The sequence below is a fragment of the Nycticebus coucang genome, chromosome 2 (assembly GCF_027406575.1).
Source record: "Nycticebus coucang isolate mNycCou1 chromosome 2, mNycCou1.pri, whole genome shotgun sequence".
NCBI classification, from domain to species: domain Eukaryota; kingdom Metazoa; phylum Chordata; class Mammalia; order Primates; family Lorisidae; genus Nycticebus; species Nycticebus coucang.
The window spans coordinates 11165122-11185498 of record NC_069781.1 but is presented as its reverse complement, the minus strand read 5'-3'; positions in this window follow the sequence as shown (position 1 = coordinate 11185498).

Sequence of the window (20377 nt, the reverse complement as noted above, 5' to 3'; positions counted from 1 at the left end):
GCACGTGTACACATGTGTTTACACACACAGGTGTGCAGACATGTGCACACATAGGCAGGCACAGGTGGGAATTGTAGGAAGTGCTGGCTGAGGATGCGATTGGCTCCCCCACCGCCCCTTCTTTGTTTTCAAGGAAAGTTCCAGGTCTCTGTGATTGAGGTCTCCCTTGGGACCTTCACATCAGTGGGAGAGGGAGGAGGTTGCTTGCTGGGTCTGGTGACCCCTGAACCTTGGCTGGGTTGGCCTCTTTAGCTAGGAGGGTGGTACAGGAGCCTGAAGCTGAGGCCAGAGTTTAGCAAAGCTCTGAGTTTGTGGGCTGTGACACCTCTGCTTTGCAGCTGAAGGTGTGGGCAGCCTGGTGGGCACATTGCCAGTGCCTCAGCTGTGGCCTTCCCAGGCCCCTTCCTCCCTCTCTGTGATCCACCCTCCCTAGCAGGGGCTGCCAGGGGGAAATGGATGTCTCTGGACACGTGCAAAAAGAAAGAAGACATGACTTCTTCCCGGGGCTCCTTGGAGTGGGAATCAAGCCTCACAGTTGGCATCTTGTGTCAGGTCCCCCTTAGGAGGGCACACCAACTGTGGTTCCTCAGAAGGATTGTTTGGGAACAAGGGCCACAGTTGATCCAAGTGCAGATGGGATGTTGCTGAGAAACAGGTGCCTTTGGGTATGTGTTCCACCCAGGGCCCCCTGAGGGAGCACAGACCCTAAGAAAGAGCTACAGTATGATCCCACACCCCTAGAGAGCTCCCATGAGGACTTTTTTTATGTCAATGTAATGAGGGTCTTCAGCAGGATGGGAGTAACATGGCCCCGTCCTCAGGGTCTGTGCTGTGCTTTTACCTGCCCTTCTCCAGGGGCAGTTAAACCTCAAGGACACTCTTGGCAAAAGAGAGCAGAACAGGGTTGAAGAGGCAGCCAGTGGAGGAAGAGACCTCTCTGGAATCTCAGCCCTGTGTGACCTTGGGCAAGTTGCTTACCCTCTCTGTTCCCCAGTTTCCTTCTCTGTAAGGTGACAGCAATTGAGGCACCATCCCCAAGAAATTATTATTAGCATTTGATCAAATCATGTAGGAAAAGAGCCTAGCACAGTTCCCAGGACAGCATCTCAGCGTGTGGTGGCTTCTGTGATCATTGTTACCCACTAGCCTGCTAGCACATTCACACCACTGCAGGAGGTGGGATTGTTACCCACTAGCCTGCCAGCCATTCACACCACTACAGGAGGTGGGGTTGTTGCCCACTAGCCTGCCAGCCATTCACACCACACAGGAGGTGGGATTGTTACCCACTAGCCTGCCAGCCAGTCACACCACACAGGAGGTGGGATTGTTACCCACTAGCCTGCCAACCATTCACACCACACAGGAGGTGGGATTGTTACCCACTAGCCTGCCAGCCATTCACACCACACAGGAGGTGGGGTTGTTACCCACTAGCCTGCCAGCCAGTCACACCACACAGGACGTGGGATTGTTACCCACTAGCCTGCCAGCCATTCACACCACGCAGGAGGTGGGATTGTTACCCACTAGCCTGCCAGCCATTCACACCACGCAGGAGGTGGGGTTGTTGCCCACTAGCCTGCCAGCCATTCACACCACGCAGGAGGTGGGATTGTTGCCCACTAGCCTGCCAGCCATTCACACCACTGCAGGAGGTGGGATTGTTACCCACTAGCCTGCCAGCCATTCACACCACTGCAGGAGGTGGGGTTGTTGCCCACTAGCCTGCCAGCCATTCACACCACTGCAGGAGGTGGGATTGTTACCCACTAGCCTGCCAGCCATTCACACCATGCAGGAGGTGGGGTTGTTACCCACTAGCGTGCCAGCCATTCACACCACTACAGGAGGTGGGGTTGTTACCCACTAGCCTGCCAGCCATTCACACCACGCAGGAGGTGGGATTGTTACCCACTAGCCTGCCAGCCATTCACACCACTACAGGAGGTGGGGTTGTTGCCCACTAGCCTGCCAGCCATTCACACCACTGCAGGAGGTGGGATTGTTGCTCACTAGCCTGCCAGCCATTCACACCACTGCAGGAGGTGGGATTGTTACCCACTAGCCTGCCAGCCATTCACACCACGCAGGAGGTGGGATTGTTACCCACTAGCCTGCCAGCCATTCACACCACGCAGGAGGTGGGGTTGTTGCCCACTAGCCTGCCAGCCATTCACACCACGCAGGAGGTGGGATTGTTACCCACTAGCCCGCCAGCCATTCACACCACTGCAGGAGGTGGGATTGTTACCCACTAGCCTGCCAGCCATTCACACCATGCAGGAGGTGGGATTGTTGTTCTCTCTTCACAAAGGAGGAGACTGGAATAGGGAGGCTGTGCTGCCCTTTGTGTCCATCAAACTCACCCCCTCTTTGAGATCTGTCTTCTAGAACCCAGGTCCAGCTTGGGCAGTGATGGCACCTTGGGCCACCTGACCATCAGCAGTTGGAGCTGACTAGAGCATCTTTCCCTGGGACTGGGAATTTGCATCTGAGCTGCAGAGCCTCCAGCTGGTATCTGTCAGTGTTCAAGACTATGGGGTCGGGCTGGGGTGTGTGCAGAGAAAAGAGACAAAGGCAGGCTTGCTGCCTAGTACTGATGACCTTCTGTGTCCAGGTCCCACTCCTTCACAGGGACAGACTTTCTGTCCCAATATTTTCTAGGCTCTGCCAAAAATCCACTTCCACCACTTTTTCCTTTTATCAGTGTGTGTGGTTATTCCTTGTAACCAAACAATGCCTGAGTAAGGATGGCCAAATAGGGACATGCCTGCAGGTGACATGCTTGTGGAGGCTCTGGGCCTTGACCGTGAACAGTAGCCCCAGTCCCTGCCATGGAGGGTCTCGAATGCAGACCAGGGAGGCAGAATTCATGCAGGTGCTCCCACCACAGAGCCACAGTGAGGGAGGTGCTGTGCACTGTGTGGCTGGGCCCTGGGCCTCAGTCAGGGGAGGGGGTCTGGTGAATCTTCTGGGGTGAACTCTGAGTATGGTGAGGGGGTTCGCAGCATGACCTGCCATCAGTTAGTGAGTAAATGGCCCAGATGGCACGGGGACCCAGGATGTCAGCTCCGCCACCTCCAGAGGCTGCCAACATCCCAGAGCAAAAGAACAGAGCACTGTAGAACTAGGAGGCCTCCTTGAGCCCAAGGCATGGACCTGGGGTAGGGGGTTCTGCACTCAGACCAAATACTCTATTGTTGGCTCAGCACCTGGTTCCCACTTTACAGATGAGTAAATCGAGGCTCAGGGTCACCACTGTAGTTTGGGTAATTGTTTACAGTTCTTTTCTTCTACTCCTACCACAGGTAGAGTGTATTTCCCTGTTCCATTGATGGTGAGCTTGGCCATGGAACTTGTTTTGGGCAGGGGAATGCAGTGGACACGACATGAGTAGTGGCCCTCCATGTGTTCGTGTAATTTTGCTTGGCTCTTGCTCTTCTGTCTTTTCCATGGGCCCCTGCTCTGGGCAGCCACTGGTCCTGGAATGAGAAGAGGCCCTATGGTAGCCCTCAGTCTGAAGCAGAGCCTCTCGGCTCAGCCCTGCCTATGTCAGTCAAATCACAGCTGACTCACAGGCCTTTGGGGGCATAATAAATGTTTACAGAGTTTTGAGGTGGTTTGTTATGCAGCATTGCTGTGGCCACAGCTGACTGATACAGTTGCACAAGAAGTGGCAGAGTTGAGGTAGTTCTGACCAGAGCCTGCGAAACCCCTCTCCTGAACAGTCAAATTAGCAAATGTGGGTGAAGTTTCTGGCATGGTGCAAGGCCCCTTATCATCATGTCATGTGTATTGTTATTCATATTTATATTATTATAGTCATCTCTAAAGAGCAAAGAAAACCAAAACATCCACGGGATGCTGGGAGTGTAGTGAGCCAGCAGTGTGGAGGAAGTACCCTTGGTGTGGGTAATGGCCTCTTATCCAGATTCTGTAGCAACCCACCAAGTGCAACAGCAGGGCCAGTTAGTGGCATCATGAATTGACACCACACACTTTGTTTCCCTGCCAGGACTGGAAGCAGGAGAGCAGCACACGCTCTAGTCTGCTGTCTACTGGCTGTGTGCTGGGGCCAAGGCCTTCTCTCTGAGCCTTAGTTTTCTCATCTGTAAAATGGGAGTGAGTCACTGCTGCCTTGTAGGGCTGTTGCTGTAGGATCAATGTGATTGTCACTAAGGAGGTTTAGCAACCAACCAACCAAATACACAAACACAGACTCAAGAGGTTGGTCCCTGGGATCTGTGTGAGATGCCTCCCCAGGCACTTTGGGAGAACCGGGAAAGAGAGGGCCCAGGACCGTGAGAAATGCAGGGTGGGGCTGGGCAGCTGGCTCTCCTGTGGCTGTAATAGTGATCCCTGATAGTGACCATTGGGATTATGGCCTCCCCCAGGTCTCCTGGCTACTCTACTCCTGAGAACAGCCAACCTGGTTGAAGTTGCTTGACTTGCAGAGGTCACTTAGAGCACCTGGTCCACCTGATGTCCAGGGTCCCCGCTCACCTCAACTCCCATGCCCAACCCTTGCAGGTCACCTCAAAGTCCCAGACTGACTTGATTTCTCTTGAGAAATAAAAAGTCACTGTGGCCCTTGGTCTTCCTACAGCACACCAAACCTCCTTCCCAAACTTTTGAGTCTTAGCTTTAAGTCACTTCTTCTGAAAGTCCTCTCTGAGCACCCCCATACTATTGTACCCCCACTTAGCCCTCTGGAATCCCTGTTATTCTCCTCCCCCCCCACCATGACCCATGCTCACATTGCCAGCAGTGCTATTTCTTACTACAGTGAGAATGACTTCCACTTGGCCTACAGCTGGGACTAAACAGAGGAGGGGAACATTCCTGGGCACTTGCTGCTGCCAGGCATGGCATACACACACCCAGTTTAATCCTTCTCAAGTGCTGGCTATTAGAATGATTATCCCCATTTAGCAGATGAGAAAACTGAGTCTCAGGGGAACCCAGATCTGCCTGGACTCTGAAATTTGACTCCAACCCCTCTTCCTTCTGGGACCTTGGCATCCTGTGTCCTGAGGCAAGACTTGCCACCTCCCTTAATTGTAATTCAACTACTTGTGATATTTTGGTACCAATTAATATTGATTTTACAATTGGTTTACAGAGATGTTGTTTTATTACTAATATATTTAATGTGCAAATCAATAAGAACACTTGCTTGGCCCTCTCCCTGGAAGGTAATAAAATCAAATATCTCAGGGGTAAAATGCTATCTGATCCGTGAATGGCAAAGCAGATGCTTAATGTAATAGTTAAAGACTCAGCCGGGTGCTTGGCAGAACCAGAACCAGCCGCCTTCCCCAGCCTGGCTTTCAAGGCTGCCAGTGAGGGGGGTCCCTGAACTCCAGACCTGCAGGGATGGCAGAGGTTCCCAGCTGCTCCTGGGGACAAGACACGCTTGCCTGAGGCCTGTGCTGCCCGCATGCCCACCCTCTTCCCCGTTCTCTCTCCTGCCTCCTTCGTCTTCCATTCCATCATTCCCTGTCATTTATTCATCCCTTCTGCATTGGTGGGTTTAGTCAATCATTTACTCTTACGTTTTCCTATTCATTCATTCATTCCGTTGTTCATTCATTGGTTCAATCATTTGTTCTTCTGCTTGTTCATTCATTGGTTCAGTGACTTGCTCCCTCACTCAGCCATTTGTTCATTCATTCTTTCCTTTCATCAGTCTTTGGTTTGTTGATTTGTTCATTTATCACTCATTTATTCATTTGACCATTCAGAGATTTGAACTAAGCACCCACTCTGGGCCAGGCTGGATCCTGGGGATGGGACAGGGTACCCCTGCCTGCCTCCTGGAGTCCTGGGTGGATGGGGGCACTGGTTCCCTTTGCTGTCTGAGTGGCTTGTTTTGTCCCTCTTCTGTTTGTCCTCTGTCTGGTGGCCAAGGCTGGGGCCTGGGAAACACTAGTTTTTCTGAGCTTGGCACTTCTGGAGCTCCCCCTTCCCCAGGTGAGTACCTAGGGCTGAGGGCATACAGGTATCAACTTGGGGCTGGATGGGGGCAGCTCTGTAGGGTCATCTCCATCCAGGGCACTATCTGGGGCCAGCTAGGGGTTTTCCTCCTGTCGTGGGCTCTACCCACCCCGGCCCTGGTGTAGGAACACAGCATTCAACCCCCCTGATGCCCACAGCTTGGCGAGGGAGGCCAGGGAGCTGACACAGAGGAGTGAAGACTCATGCTTAAGGTCACGCTGTCTGTCAACATCATAACTGGGATTTGAATCCCAGTCTGTCTGACCCCAAAGCCTGTCCTTTCCTCCTCACATGAGGGGTGACCCAGAGGAGCCAGATGGCCCAGGTTTTAAACCTCCTTCCCCACTGACCACCCCTGGGGCCTGCGCCAGTTCCCTGAGCATCCCAAGGCTTCGTATCCTTTTCTCTGCAAGTGGGTCTAGTCATGGCTGGGATCAGAGGCTCGTGAACAGCCTGGCACACAGTAGGTGCTCTTGAGGACCTGCTGGGCTGTCTTCTGGTCCAGCGGTTAGCAGTGAACCTGGCCTTTCTGAGACTCCAGGTGTCAGGAGGCCACAGGGGGCCTAGATGGCGCAGAGTTTGGGGGTTGGGGGGAGCCAGAGGAGGTGTGTGTGCAGCTCTCCAGGACCTGGCTCTTGTCCCTCTTGGGGTCCCTCAAAGGCTGAGCTCTGCTGGGGGACAGGGGCTTTAGCCGAGGAGCAGGTTTGGAGGCGGGAGCTGGAGTCAGGCTCCCCTCTGTGATTTATGGGGGAGCTGGTAATGAAGCTGGCTGGCAGTAAATAATCAGACATGAAAATCTTACCATTTAATTAACCAAAAATAATGACCAAGAGCTCTGGGAAGAAGGGAGTCCCGGCCACCCCGGAGTCAGCTACTGCTGAGAGCTTGGAGTGGAGCCACCCACTTGCTGATCACCATTCATTCCCACTGACACAACCCTCCGAGTTCTGGTGGGTGTCATCATTCCCATTTCACAGAGGGGGAAGCTGAGGCCCAGAGAGGGCAAGGGACCAGCTCAGAGTACCACAAAAATCAGTAAGCGACCTTGGGCACAAACCTGTGGTCCCTGAGGCTGTGGCCATGATTGATCCTCTTTCCCTGGCAGCCACATCCCCTCTTGCTGTCCATCTCTCTAGAGTCTCCCACCACCCTCCTCCCCCAGGAAGGCCTCCAGGGCTGCTGCAGTCAAAGAAACTGCTGGGCGTGAGCCTGCATCTTGGGCAGTTGGGGGCCGAACCCAGTTCCTAACATGGTCCTGCCTCTCATGCCTCTCCTTGCTCTGCCTGCTTTGTGGGAATTTTTAGGTTGTAGAAAGGCAATGGTGTCAGCTGTTTAAACAGACAATCAATTGCTGCTCCCCAGCATTCTGTAAAATGTGTACAGATTAAATGTGTTAGCCGATTAAATAGAGTAGAGGGGAGGGAGGGCCAGGATATGTGTCCCCTGCCCTGTTTTTGTTGTTGTGGCTTTTTTTCTTTCTTCGTTTCTTCTAAAATTTTTTTGGTGTCTTGAAAAGAGAGCCAGCATTTTGGAACCCTTAGCAAGTGCCCGATACTGTGCCAAGCTCCTCATGTAATGACCTTATCTGATTTGTGTGATTAGTCCACTGGACAGAATATTCTTATTATTTCCATGTTCAAGCTAAGGCCTGTGAGGCCCAGAGAGGGGCAGTGAGTTCGCCAAGGGCACACAGCTGAAAAGAGGCCAGGCTGAAACTGAAGCTGTGTCTGTCTGAGTCCAAACCACACTCTGCCAGTTCACTCTGCGGCCTCCGTGTTCATGGAGCCAGCAGGGCAGGGTTGGGTGGCTGTGGAAACCTTGTGCTTAGACCATGGGAAGTGGCCGATTCCTGGAGGTCAAAGAAGACTAGCTGGGGCAAGCCAGGGAGAAGGTGGGCTTGGTGGAGGAGTATGTGGGACCCACTGTAGCAAGGCTAGGGTGGGGCCATGGGGACTGTCCACTGCAGTCTGGCTTTGGGCAGCAGTGGTGGGGGATGGCTGGGAGCACACACTCTGAGTCAGACAAACCTGAGTTGGCATCGTGGCTCTGCCACCCACAATCCTCTTGGTCACCGGCAGTCCCCTCCCTACCAAAGGATCAGGATGGAGTCTGCCTGGCTATGGAGGGGGCCGCAGGAGGCCATGCGGGTCTGCGCTCAGGACGGCGTGCCAGGTACACATTAGTGCCCCAGCATGAATCCACACTGTTTCTATTGGAGGTTCACATTGGTTGTAATCCTTAATATAGATTCCCCTTTTTTTTTTTTTTTGTAGGATCATTGCAAGATTCAGAGGTCATACATTCAAAACGCCTGGGACAGTACCCAGTATGTGTTGGGTACTTAATAAATGCAGGAATGATTTCTGTTTTGTAAGACACATATTTAATCATGTACCTATATTAACATATCCTAAAGAGTCTGGAAGGAACAATGCCAAAATATCAGCAGTGACTTTTCTTTTTTAATTTCCAAGGTGATAGGGTTGTGGGGGAGCCTCCCCTTCTGTGTGATGTTCTGTGATTTCCACATCTTTAGTGGGGAGGGGGTAGCATTTTCACAACTGGAAGGCCAAGGTTTTTAAAAGGAACATCAGAGACAATGGAAGCTTCTGTGGTGGGGGCCTGCCGTGCTCCCCTCACCCTGATGGTGGGGTGAACGCTTCATGAATACTTCATTTCGGGGGGGAAAGGGACCCAGAGAGCCTCACACGCCTGGGTCTCCAACCTTGAGGGGCAGGAGTTCCATCTTAGGCATCGAGCCTATGGGTCCCTGGGGATGTCCAGGGCTGAGCTATGACCCCACGATCCTCTGGCCGCTTCCTAAAGACGGGGCACCTCCAGGAAAGCCACCGGGCCTCCGATCTCCCCGGGCCTCAGGCCGGCCCCGTTTTCTTCCTTCCCATGCCAGCACAGCCCTGCCACTCCCTGCCGATTGGCATATGGAACGTGGAGACAATAGAAGCCGAGTGTAACCACTGTTTACAGAAAAAAATGGTACAAGATTTATTTATTGGAAGGTGACTGAGGAATATGAATTCTACACTCCATTTAAAATGCTTTTTATTTCTCTCAGCCTTGGGGCTCAGAGTACATCTAATTTCACCCACAGCTATAATTCTCTACCAAACAGTTCCTGCTGCTCCTCTGGGGTCCCCAGGAGCCGAGTTAGTTTATGTCTGCCTCTGACGAGGCTCGGGCAGGGGCCGCAGTGACGGCGACATGCCAGCACACTCGGGAAGCCCCCCGCCCACCCCACTCCTGCACGCACATTCAGGCCTGGGTAGGCACACTGGGCCAGAGCCCCCCACTGGGGCCTGTGGGGTGTCTGTGGCGCCAGGCCCCGGGGCCTTGGGACGGCCTAGACTTGAGCCAGCGAGTGGCCCATATCTCACGCCGGACATGTTGATTGCTCCAACCTCAGAGCTAACAAACAATTAGTTTGTTAGTATATTTATCCCGTGAACATTGGAGCCTGTGATTACAAATCCAATATCTGGATTGTGGCAGCCTTTGGAGATAAATCTGTGCTCCGGGCCTGGTAGTGTCAACGGTGGGGTGGGGGCACCGGAGTGGAGGGGCAGGCATCTCCGTGGCCCTGCCTGCCTGTGCCCATGGCTGTTTCTCCAGCTGCTTGTTGGCCTGTCTGCTGGCCTGCTTGTCTATCTGGATGTGTCTGTGTGCCTGCCTGCCTGTCACCCTGTCCTTTCCTCTGTACCAGGTCCGGGTGCTCCAGAAATACGTTAGGAGAATGGCTCACGATCTACCTGGAGAGACGGATGACGCTTCTCCTAGGCGGTCGGTGCTGTGATGGAGGGCTGGAGGCAGTGAGGACCATGGGCTCTCTCACAAGGCAGGGGCTAATCTGCCCCAAAGGCCCAGGAGGCCCTGGGGGGTCCTGACCAGCAGTCACCCTTCTTCTTTTTTTTTTTGTTTTTTTTTGGTCTCTTTATCCTCCTTTCCTCTGGGCCTCTCTTGTCCCCGTACCATGCTGGCCTTGGCCACCTGCCAAAGCCCTCGACCCCCCACCTCCTGACACCAACTACAACTAGCAGCCTCTTGAAGCAAAATTCAGTGCTATCATGGGCATGCGTTCTCCCCACCCCCAGGGGGCTTTTTCTTCTTGTACCTTCCACAGTGCTGCAGTTCCCAGCTTGGGCTCCACCCTCCCTGGCTGTCCTCCCAGCTCCTTCAAGCTTCCTCTTCCTCTGCCGGCTTCTCACCTGTGGTTCTGAAGCGCAGCACTCTGCTTTCCCTCCTCCCTCCTCCATCCTACTGATTCCACATCTCTACCTCTAGCCCAAAGCTTTCTGGGGATCCTCATCTTTCTCTGTGCCCCTGAACTTGGGGTAGAGCTGGCCCCAGGTCACCTTCTCACCAAGCTGGAACCTGGGCTGGGGTTAGTCCAGTGAGTCCTCCTCCTTCACCCCAACCAGGGAGTCACCTGGGCCTGTCCTGCTCTCCTCCCAAGCTCGTGGTGTGTCTCTGCACCCTCAGGTCCCTGCCTGGGCCAGGCCCCCAGCTTTTGTCAGGCTTGTCTGTGGCAGCCTCCAAACCCTCCAAACTGGCCCCTGAGAGGGTCTGTTGGTGACTGACTTAAGAAATATAAATTTATTTATTTTATTTATTTTTTAAGTAATATACATTTAGAAATGACAAGAAAGAAAGAAGGAAGACACAGAATTTTCAAAGGTGGGAACTCAGGGGACCACTGCCCGCTTGTGGGATTCTGATGTGGCGCTGGGTGTCAGTTCCACTCAGCTTTTATTGAAGGCTATTTGCTCATTAGCCCAAACGATAAGCTGAGGAAGGGGAACAAAGACTCCAGCAGTTTCTCTGAGCGATCATATCAGCTCCTATTGTTTTTATAATCATTAACTTTAAGGGTCTGAGCAGTCTTGAGAAATCCTGAACCTAAGCCTTGTGCGGGGCAGCTTCCTGTCTGAGGTCACAGTCCCTCACCCACAACCACATTCACTGTAACCCCCGCCCTGCCACAGACCTCCTGAACCTGGGGGAGGAGGGCACAGGCAAAATCTGTCCAGTGGAGACAACAGTACCTCCCCACCAGGGATGCTGGCAGGACTTGCTGAGAGTTCAGTGCTGTTGGGGCCCATGCATTCTGAACATCTGCTGTGTCTAGCACCAGGCTGGGTAATTTACCTGATGAACTTCATTTTCACAACTTGGTGGAGTGGGTAATGTTACTACCTCCCATTTTACAGATGTGGAAACTGAGACTCTGAGAGTTAAACAACATGCTCAAGGCCATGGGCTTGTGAGTGATTGAGCTAAGATTTAAATGAGAGTCTCACCTGCTGTTAGGGCCTGTGACTATTTTCCTCTGAGGTCCCGGCTGTCTGAGGCTGTGCAGAGCTCCCTGGGTCAGTGAAGAAGGACTTCTGGACCCTGATCAGTGCTGAGACTCCCATCAACCAAATTTTCTTTTTATTAGGTACAATTAACATGCCATAAAATTCACACCTTAAAAGTGTACAATAGAGTGGTTTTAAGTATATTCACAAGGTTGGGCAGCCATCACCACTGTCTGATCCCAGACATTTTCATTTCCCCACACAGACTCTTTCCCCCTCCTTCCAGCCCTGGCCACGCTAATCTACGTGCTGTCTCTGTGGCCCGTCTCCTCTGGACAGTCTATGTAGGTGGAGTCGAGAGTGTGGTCTTGCGTCTGGCTTCTCCCACTCAGCATGATGTTGAGAAGTCCTCCTGTGTTGTAGCATGAGCCACTGCTTCATTCTCTGTCCCTGACACCCAGCATTCCACTGCACGGACACACCTGGTCTGTTTGTCCGTTCACTAGTGTATGGGCATTTGGATAGTCTCCATTTGGGGACTACTGTGACTAATTCTGCTAGAACATTCTATGGGTGTATTATATACAAGTACACAGGTGTTGGCACCCCTAGGAGAGGGATCATATGGTCATATGGTAGCTCCCCTTGGCCATCACGTTCTGGTGGGGGATTCTGGTGTCCCCAAGTCATGAGCAGCTTTGTGAATGCAGCCGTGGCTGGGGTTCTCTGACCATTTGCCCCAAGGGGATGCCACGATGGCTTTGACTTCTCTGTTTAGACATTTCCCATTTGCGATTTCTTTGATCCCCAGGGGAGCTCACTGTGGAGGTATTGTTCATCCCATTTTGTAATTGGGAATCCTGAGGCTTGGTGAGATTAGGTAATTTGCCAGAGAGGGGCAGAGTGGAGCCTTGGACCCAGCTTGACCTGACTCTAAGTCCTTGCATTTAACTCCAAAGCTATCCTGCCTCTGAGCTGGTGCAGTAAAGCTTGTGGGAGAAAGGCAGGCAGGAAGGGCAGGGGCTCAGCAAAGGCGCAGGGTCCTCTGGTCCTCTGTAGGCCTCTCGCCCCTTTGTCCCATGGCTATAGGGATACCCTTGGGAGGATAGGAAAAGAGCCGACGTCTGGGTTTGGATCTCTTCTATGGGCCCAGGCATGCTGGACCAGAGAGACAGACCCTCTGTTCTCCATTTCACAGGTGGGAAAACTGAGGATCAGAGGGAGAAGGGCCAGGTCCATACCAGGGGTAGAACTAGGATTCAAATCCAGCTCCACTCACATCCAAAGGTGGGTGGGGCGTGTGTGTGAGAATGAATATGTGTGTGAGTGTATTAATATGAGTGTGAGTGTGTATGAGCATGAGAGCGAGTGTGTGAGTGTGCACATAAATGTGAATGTGAGAATTAGTGTGTGAGAGTGTGCATAAACCCGTGGATGTGTGTGTGAGTATGAGAATGAGAGTGTATGAGTGTGTGTGAGAGTGAGACTGAGTGTGTGAGTGTGAATGAGAGTAAGAGTGAAAGTGTGTGAGTGTGAATGTGTGTGCATAAATGTGTGAGTGCAAGATTGTGAGAGTGAGAGTGTGAGTGTCTGAGAGGAAGAGGGTGTGAGTGTGAATGTGAGTGAGAGTGAAAGTGTGTGTGAGTGTGTGCGTGAATGTGTGAGTGTGAGAATGAGAGTGTGTATGAGACTGTGTGTGAATGTGTGAGAGTGAAAATGTGGGTGAATGTGAATGTGTGCATAAATGTGTGAGTGCAAGAGTGTGAGAGTGAGTGAAAGTGTGTGAGAGTGTGAATGTGTGCATAAACTTGTGTGAAAGAGTGTGAATGTGTACATAAACGTGTGAGTGCAAGAGTGTGTGAGAGTGAGTGAGTGTGTGAATGTGTGCATAAATGTGTGAGTGCAAGAGTGTGAGAGTGAGTGAAAAAGTGTGTGAGTGTGAATGTGCATGTGTGAATGTGTGAGTGAGAGTGTGTGAGAGTGAGCATGTAAATGTGTGAGAGTGAAAGTGTGTGAGTGTGAATGTGTGTATAAACTTGTGTGAAAGTGTATGTGAGTGTGAATGTGTGCATAAATGTGTGAGTGGAAGAGGGTGTGAGAGTATGAATGTGAGTGCGAGAGTGTAAGTGTGTGAATCAATGTATGAATGTCTGAGTGTGAGAATAAGAGTGTGTGAATGTGTGAGAGTGAGTGTGGATGAGTGTGAATGTGTGCATAAACTTGTCGGTGTGAGTGCAAGAGTGTGAGTGTGAATGTGTATGCATAAACATGAGTGCAAGAGTGTGTGAAAGTGTGAGTGTGAATGTGCATGCATAAATGTGTGAACATGTATGAGAATGAGTGTGCGTGAGACTGTGAGAGTGAGAATGTGTAAATGTGTGAATGAGTGAAAGTGTGTGAATGTGAATGTGTGCATAAACGTGTGACTGCAAGAGTGTGTGAGTGAAAGTATGTGAATGTGAATATGCATGCATAAATGTGTGAATGTGAGAGTGGGTGTGTGAATGTGTGAGAGTGTGAGTGTGAATGTGTGCATAAATGCGTGAGTGTGTATTCATCTGAGTGTGAGAGTGAGGGTGTGTGAGTGTGAGCATGTGTGTGATTATGTGAGTTTGTGTGTGAGAGTGTGCATGTGTGACAGTGTGAGAGTGTGTGCGTGCGTGCGTGCATGCGTGTGTGTGTGTGCGGTGGCAGGGGTGCATGGCAGAGGACCCAGCTGTGTGTCCAGCTGGTGAGGTGGATTTAAGCCAGGCCCACCAGAGCGGTTGGGGTGCAGCAAGGCCAATTCACCCCGGTCTGAGTGACTCTGTCCCCATCCAGAGAAGGAGGAGTGAGAATGGATAATCAAACTAGGGTGTGTTCACTTTAGGAGTTGTGTGAGGCAGTGATGCTAGGAAATGCTCTGTGGGGCCTTTTAGGACAAACACCCTGGAGGTAACTGGTAACTATGTCCTAATGAGCTCTCCCTGGAGAAGGGGGTCAGTCTGACAGAGAGAGGAGGGCCTGGTAAGAGGGGTGTTGGGATGCTGTCCCCTCAATGACACCAGACAAAAGGAGCAGTCCAGGCCTGTCTTGAGAGGGATTCTGGAGCCATGGTCCCAGACACCCAGATACCCAGACTTTTCCCTTTGTAACTCCCATTGGGAACCGCAGAAGGGTCAGCGGTGAAATACTAAAGTGAGCAGGGCCACAGGGGCAGGGTTAAGCAGAGACATGGGGTGTCGTGTTCCACCCTGCAGCCAGGCCAGGTGGAGGGAGCTCAGAGCCATAGCAGGGCTGGGGAGAGATTCAGTGGGAAGGAGCCACCTCACGTCCTTCGTGGAGGAAGGTGATAGAACATAATGGCTCAGAGCTTGTGCTCAGAGTCACTTGCCTGGTATCCTCTTTCGGAAAGTGGAGATCATAGAACCCACCTCCAAGGGTTATTGCGAGGACTTGGCATGGCAAAGCGTATGTCAGTGCTTAGCAAAGTAAGTGCCCATACATCGGAGGCAGAGGGAAGAGGCACAGGGAAACCACCTGTGCACCTGGAGGGGTGGCAGGGCTCCAATCAGCTCTGCCCTTGGCACGATGCGTGAGCTTGGGCAAGGAGCAGCAACTCAAAAGCCAGAGTGAAGTTAGGCTGGGTGCCATGAGTTGCCTCCCCAACTTGGTGCCAGCTTTGATTGGCTTGTGTGCTGGGACAATGACACCACCATCACCACCTTGAACTTCTATGGCCTTTGCTATGTGCCAAGCCCTGTTATAAGCTCTTCATAATCATTTAATCCTTACAATATCCCCTGAGATCGGTTAGATTTTATTATTTCATTTTACAGCTGAGGATGTTGGGGCCAAGAAAGATTAATAACTTGTACAAAAAAACTTGTACAAAGGCACACAGCCAATAAAGAACAAGGGTTTGAATAAAAGCACTCTCCCTCCTGAATCCCTGCTTGTAATGCTCCCTGGATTTTACTGCTTCTACGTGGTCATGCTGTCTGGTTCTGGTGAAGCGTGGCTGGGCACAGAGCTTTCTCAGCTCGCACTCGCATGGCCTGGGAGGAGCCCAAATCTTTTTCCTCTTCAGTCATCTTTGACAAAGATGACATAAATTATCTGTTTACTACTCTTGGGGTGTTGCTTGCAGGCAAGGACCTTGCTTGGTTAACCTTGTGTACCTTGTTGCCAGCCATAGTGCTGGGCTCATAGTAGGTATGAAATGAACAGTAATACGTTCCTATTGTTTTGTTGTTGACCCAAGTCTGGACTCTTATTCACCACTCCCTTTGAGGTTTTTATTTGACCTGCCTCTGTGAAGACTTAAAAACATGGTTCTGCAAAGGTTCTGCTTCTATCGAAATGGATTATGAGCCACAAATGAACCTCTGGGTACCAAGCCTTTGGGATAATTTCTAAGCTCATACACTGCAAGATGGTGACTCCCATAGAATCTTTCCCACTCTGAGCCAGAAGTACTGGGGCATGGTCCTTTCATGGACCTGCTTCCACCTTGGGAAGCCAGCTTAACTTTGTCCCCTGCTGATGCCAAGGTGCAGACAACATGGATGTTCCGCGGGAATGATAATGATAATGATCATTGCCATTTATGGGCACTTACCACTTTCCACAGTAGCTCCAGCTAAAGAGGCAGAGTTGGCAGGGCTTCTCCTGGCAGCCTAACCCACACTAGCCTGTTCCAGGCTACAGGAGCCAGATCCCAGGCCCTCAGGCTCTGATCCAAGGAGGTTAGAGATGGCCACGCCCTGATGAGGGGCATTGGAAGATTATGTCAGGCTTCACATGGGCTGTGGGGAGGAGAAGTCTGAAGATACAACTTTGAAGGGGAACCTTCTCCCAGTTGGGAGGTGGAGCAATAAAGGGACTAGGTGATGGGCCTTGAAATTATTCTCTCATTCATTCATTCAACAGGGAGGAGGGTCACACAAATCACCAAGACTAGAAAACTTGCTGGAATTTAGTCTAGACATGCACCCAAGCTGTGTGCACTCAAGCAAGCCAATAGCCTCTCTCATCTCAGGATTTTCATCGGCAGAATGGAGGTAATGATAGCACTGGCCTTGTTTGATTGTTGGAGAATTAACTAGACTGATGTATAGAAAGGGCTTCCTGGAGTCTCAGCCTCCAGATAAGTGTCCTGCTGGTTAGAATGTGGAAGGGGTGCGTGTGTGGTTGTGTAGCTACGCTAAAGGAAAAGAGAAAGGGCGCGGGCAGCACCACGGACAGAGACAGGCTGCTGTCTGTGGTCCTGACCACACCTTCCTCCTGGCCCCTGAGCTTGGACCGAGTGGTCAGACTGGTGTGAGGCTACTCAGGGGGCTGGAGGGAGTGTCTGAAATGTGTGTGTGTGTGTGTGTGTGTGTGTCCTGGACAAGACAGCCGTCAACTATAATAAGGTGATTTAGTCCTACTTGTCCCTCAACCCTACGGGAAGTGGGCAGGGTTAGAGAATGGCTTGAGGAAGAGTGACATCATGGGGTGACTGCCCCAGCCTTCAACAGTTCCTCTCCATGCTATGAGAACCTAAGAAAAGCCAGTTCCCACCCTTGCCAGAAGAAATTGTGAGAAAATAATCAGCAGATAAACTTGTCTGAGACCTGGGTTCTTTCACACTTAACTCTTACAATTATCTATGAGACGGAGACTTCTTCTTATTGCAATTTCACAGATGAGGAAACAGATGCAGAGTGGGCGAGCAGCTCGTGCAGGTTCATGAAGCTAGTGAGGAGGCAGACCCAGGGTTTAAATCTGGGCAGTCTGACTGCAGAGCCTCCTCCCTCAGGCATCCCCTGGCAGCCCCTCTCTGAGTTAGACATGCCAAGAGCTCATCAGTGAGCTCCCTGGTGGACCTGTGGCAGGGGTGTGTGACACTTTGCCCCAGGTCACATGGCAGGCACCCTTCTGCTCCTTCTGTGGAGTGGGAGCCAAAGAGATATGGGGGCTCTGTCTGCTCTGCTTGGCTTCTGCTGAGCCTTGCCTTGGAGCAAATGAGAACTGTCCTGGTGCGACACTGGGGAATTGCTTCACCTGCCCAGGGATTGGTGATCTGTATGTTGATGCCTCTGTGTCTGGGGCATCCTGGACTGACAACCATGGGGTTGTTTTAAGCATCAGACTACAGCTTCTTTTCGTTCTGTCCTCTTCTCTGCCTCTGACCTCTTGGGTTCCTGGCTGGGCTCCTTGTTCTGGCTTAAGTTCTTGCCAATGTGGGAGCAGCCCCCAGGCAGGCTGGGTTCCTGTGGCTGAGACCTGGGGACTGCTAGACCCCCCCAGGACCCAGGGCTCTAGGATGCATCACTCTGATCTGCTATATGTCTGAGAGAATGGCCTGATGCTCCAAACCAACAGCTCCCTGAGATTGTGACCAGGGAGGGGTGAGACCCAGCCAAGATCGCTTGAGAGGCAGGCTCCAGCCAGACCTGGTTCCATGCACAGCCATCCTGTGCTGGCTCTCCCCTGCTGTCTGTCAGGAGGTCCTGGAATGCTGGGAAACTGAGGCCACACAGAAAGGAGGTGTCGCTGTCCACTTTCCATGGCCACCTCTTGCCTTTAGGCACAAGGGTTGACCTCCCCACCACTTCCTCTAGTAATTAAAAGCAAATTTTTAGAACCCCTGAAAGGGCTTCATGATTCACTAACATGCTACAGGACAGATCTGTAGGCTGTGTGTGTCTGTCTCAGTGACTGTGAGAGAAGTTTAGTCTGTGGTTATTTTTATGTATGTGAGATGTGACTCTGTGTGGAGTCACATCAGCTAAATCCCTGTGTTCTCTATATGATTCTGCATGCATGCGTGTGTAAGTGTGTGTGTGTGTGTGTTAGAGAAGCAAGTCCTAGGGAGAGACTCTGAGCGTCATGCCAGGAACGAGTCTCTTTCTCTCCCCCATGTGCATGTTCATATGCACACTGCTGTATCCACTGTGCATTTCTTTGAAGACTTGGGGCGTGACTTACACGGTGTGATTGTGCGTCCTCTCGTGGGATGGGGCACAGCTCCATGTGAGGGCCTCGGCAAGTCCGCGTGCCAGTGTGTGGGCATGCCTGTTACTGCGGTGCCTGCCTCTGACTCACGGACATGCCAGCGTGTGCAGGGGAGGTACACGGTCCCAGAAAGCAGCTCCCTTCACCCAGCCAAGTTCCCGACTTTTCCCCAAATGGCGAAGTTGTGTCTTTGGAATGCTTCCAGCACCTGGCTTCCTAGACCTTCCTGTGAGCGTATTCCCAGTTCCGCACTGCTCCCCAGTGACTGGGGACCTTTTGTCAAGCACATATGAAATTAAATGAAATAAAAATCATATTAAAAATTATTACCATCTAACAGCCATTAGTCTGCACACTGCTGTCAGCCTGTGATGGATTCCTCACTTACTTCAATGAATGTTCTAACGACAGTGATAAAATCACTCAGAAAAAATAGAATAAACTGTTAACCCTCTCTCCATCGACACTTGTTTTTCTTTGAGAAAAGTACAATAAAGGATCTTGCTGGAAGTAGTTGAGCCACATGTGACTCTTTAAGACTGAGAGATGACCAAGTTCAGGTCCCTGGACTTTGTCTTCTGGGTCTCAGGAGAGAATTTTGCTTTGGACTCCAGACGTAAGCCCTGGTTTCTAAGCTCTCGGCTGAGATTGAGGTTCTGGGTTAGACTCGGAGCTGCTCCCAAATGAAGTCAGGTAGGGATTACTCCTTTGTATTTGAAAGTTTAAACTAGGTCAATCTATTGAGAAGGATTTATTAAATATCTATTTCTGATAGGAAGGCCCAGGTGAACAATAATCTGTCTTTGAGCTGCAGCAGAGGCTTGGGGCTGGGAGAGTGGTTGGATTAGAAAGACGCATAAAAGGAGCCTAGACAGGACTAGCTAATGGATTTTATTTGCGGTAGAGAGCGAGGGATCTCAGATGCTTATTGCTGAAGTAACTAGAAGCTAGGAGACATTATTTACTGAGATAGGGAGCTGATGGCTCATCAAGGGGAGGGACAAGCTCAGGGTTGGGCTCATTGGGTTGGGGAGACATAGACACCCAGGCAGCTGTGAAGAGGCTGCTGGATTCCTGATCTGCACCCCCAGAGAGAGTTTGGGCTGGAGAGACAGGTGTGGGCATCCTTGGCACCAGGTTGGGGGGAGAAGTGAGGGAGTGGATAAAAACATCTAGGGAGTGTGTGGAGAGAGTGACAAGAACAGCACCTTGAGGACAGTTGGCCATGGAGAAAGTCCCAGAAGGAGACAGAGGAGTGGCTGGGACGGGAGAGGGGAGAGCGCAGGAAGAAAGTGCCATGCCTCAGAAGTCAGGGAGGACACGTGCCTCAGGGAGCGAAGGGTGGTCACCACAGTGAAATGCTGCAAAAATCAGGCAGAACTGGAAAATATTAGCAGCTGTCTGGGGCCCTGGTGACTGGATTCAGAGGCTGAGAGGAGGGGAGGGAAGTAAGAGGCAGACAGACACCTGCAGACCTCCTTCGCATTGCTCTAGGTGGGACAGCTGAGACTCAGCGTCTCCAAACACAGGGATAGACCAGTGGCCACTCGGAGCCCCGTCATCATGCTCCGGAATGCAGGCTAACACTCCTGTCTGCTGCGCCCTGCTTTCATCTATAGGGACAGGGGCTGGAGTCTTCCTGGTGTCACTGGATGAGCCTCAGAGCTCCCACTCAGGACCCGCAAGGCTCACAGGTTCTGGTAGTCCCCCTTGGGTGAGGGGCAGGGAGCCCTGGAGGGCTGGTTATTTGGAGACAACATATGATCATCCCAGGTTAGGCTGGAAGCGGCCTCCTGTTGGGCTTTGGTCTCCTCTCTTTCCTAAGCAGGAAGATGTTCCCATGCCATCCTTGGGACAGGTTGGACCTACCTTTGTCAGGAAAATCAACCTGGGAAGGGTCTTGCTTTCCCCTGCGAACGTGATGAGGAAACACACGTGACTGGTGCAGCGGCAGGGCTCTAATTCCTTCCCGGGGCCACCCACATTCTCTTTTTTTGCTTTCTAGGGCAAGGATGATGTCTTCCCTGTCAGATTCAAGTAACCAAACCCATTCTATCGGGCATAAGCTCAGAGGGGATCTTTAT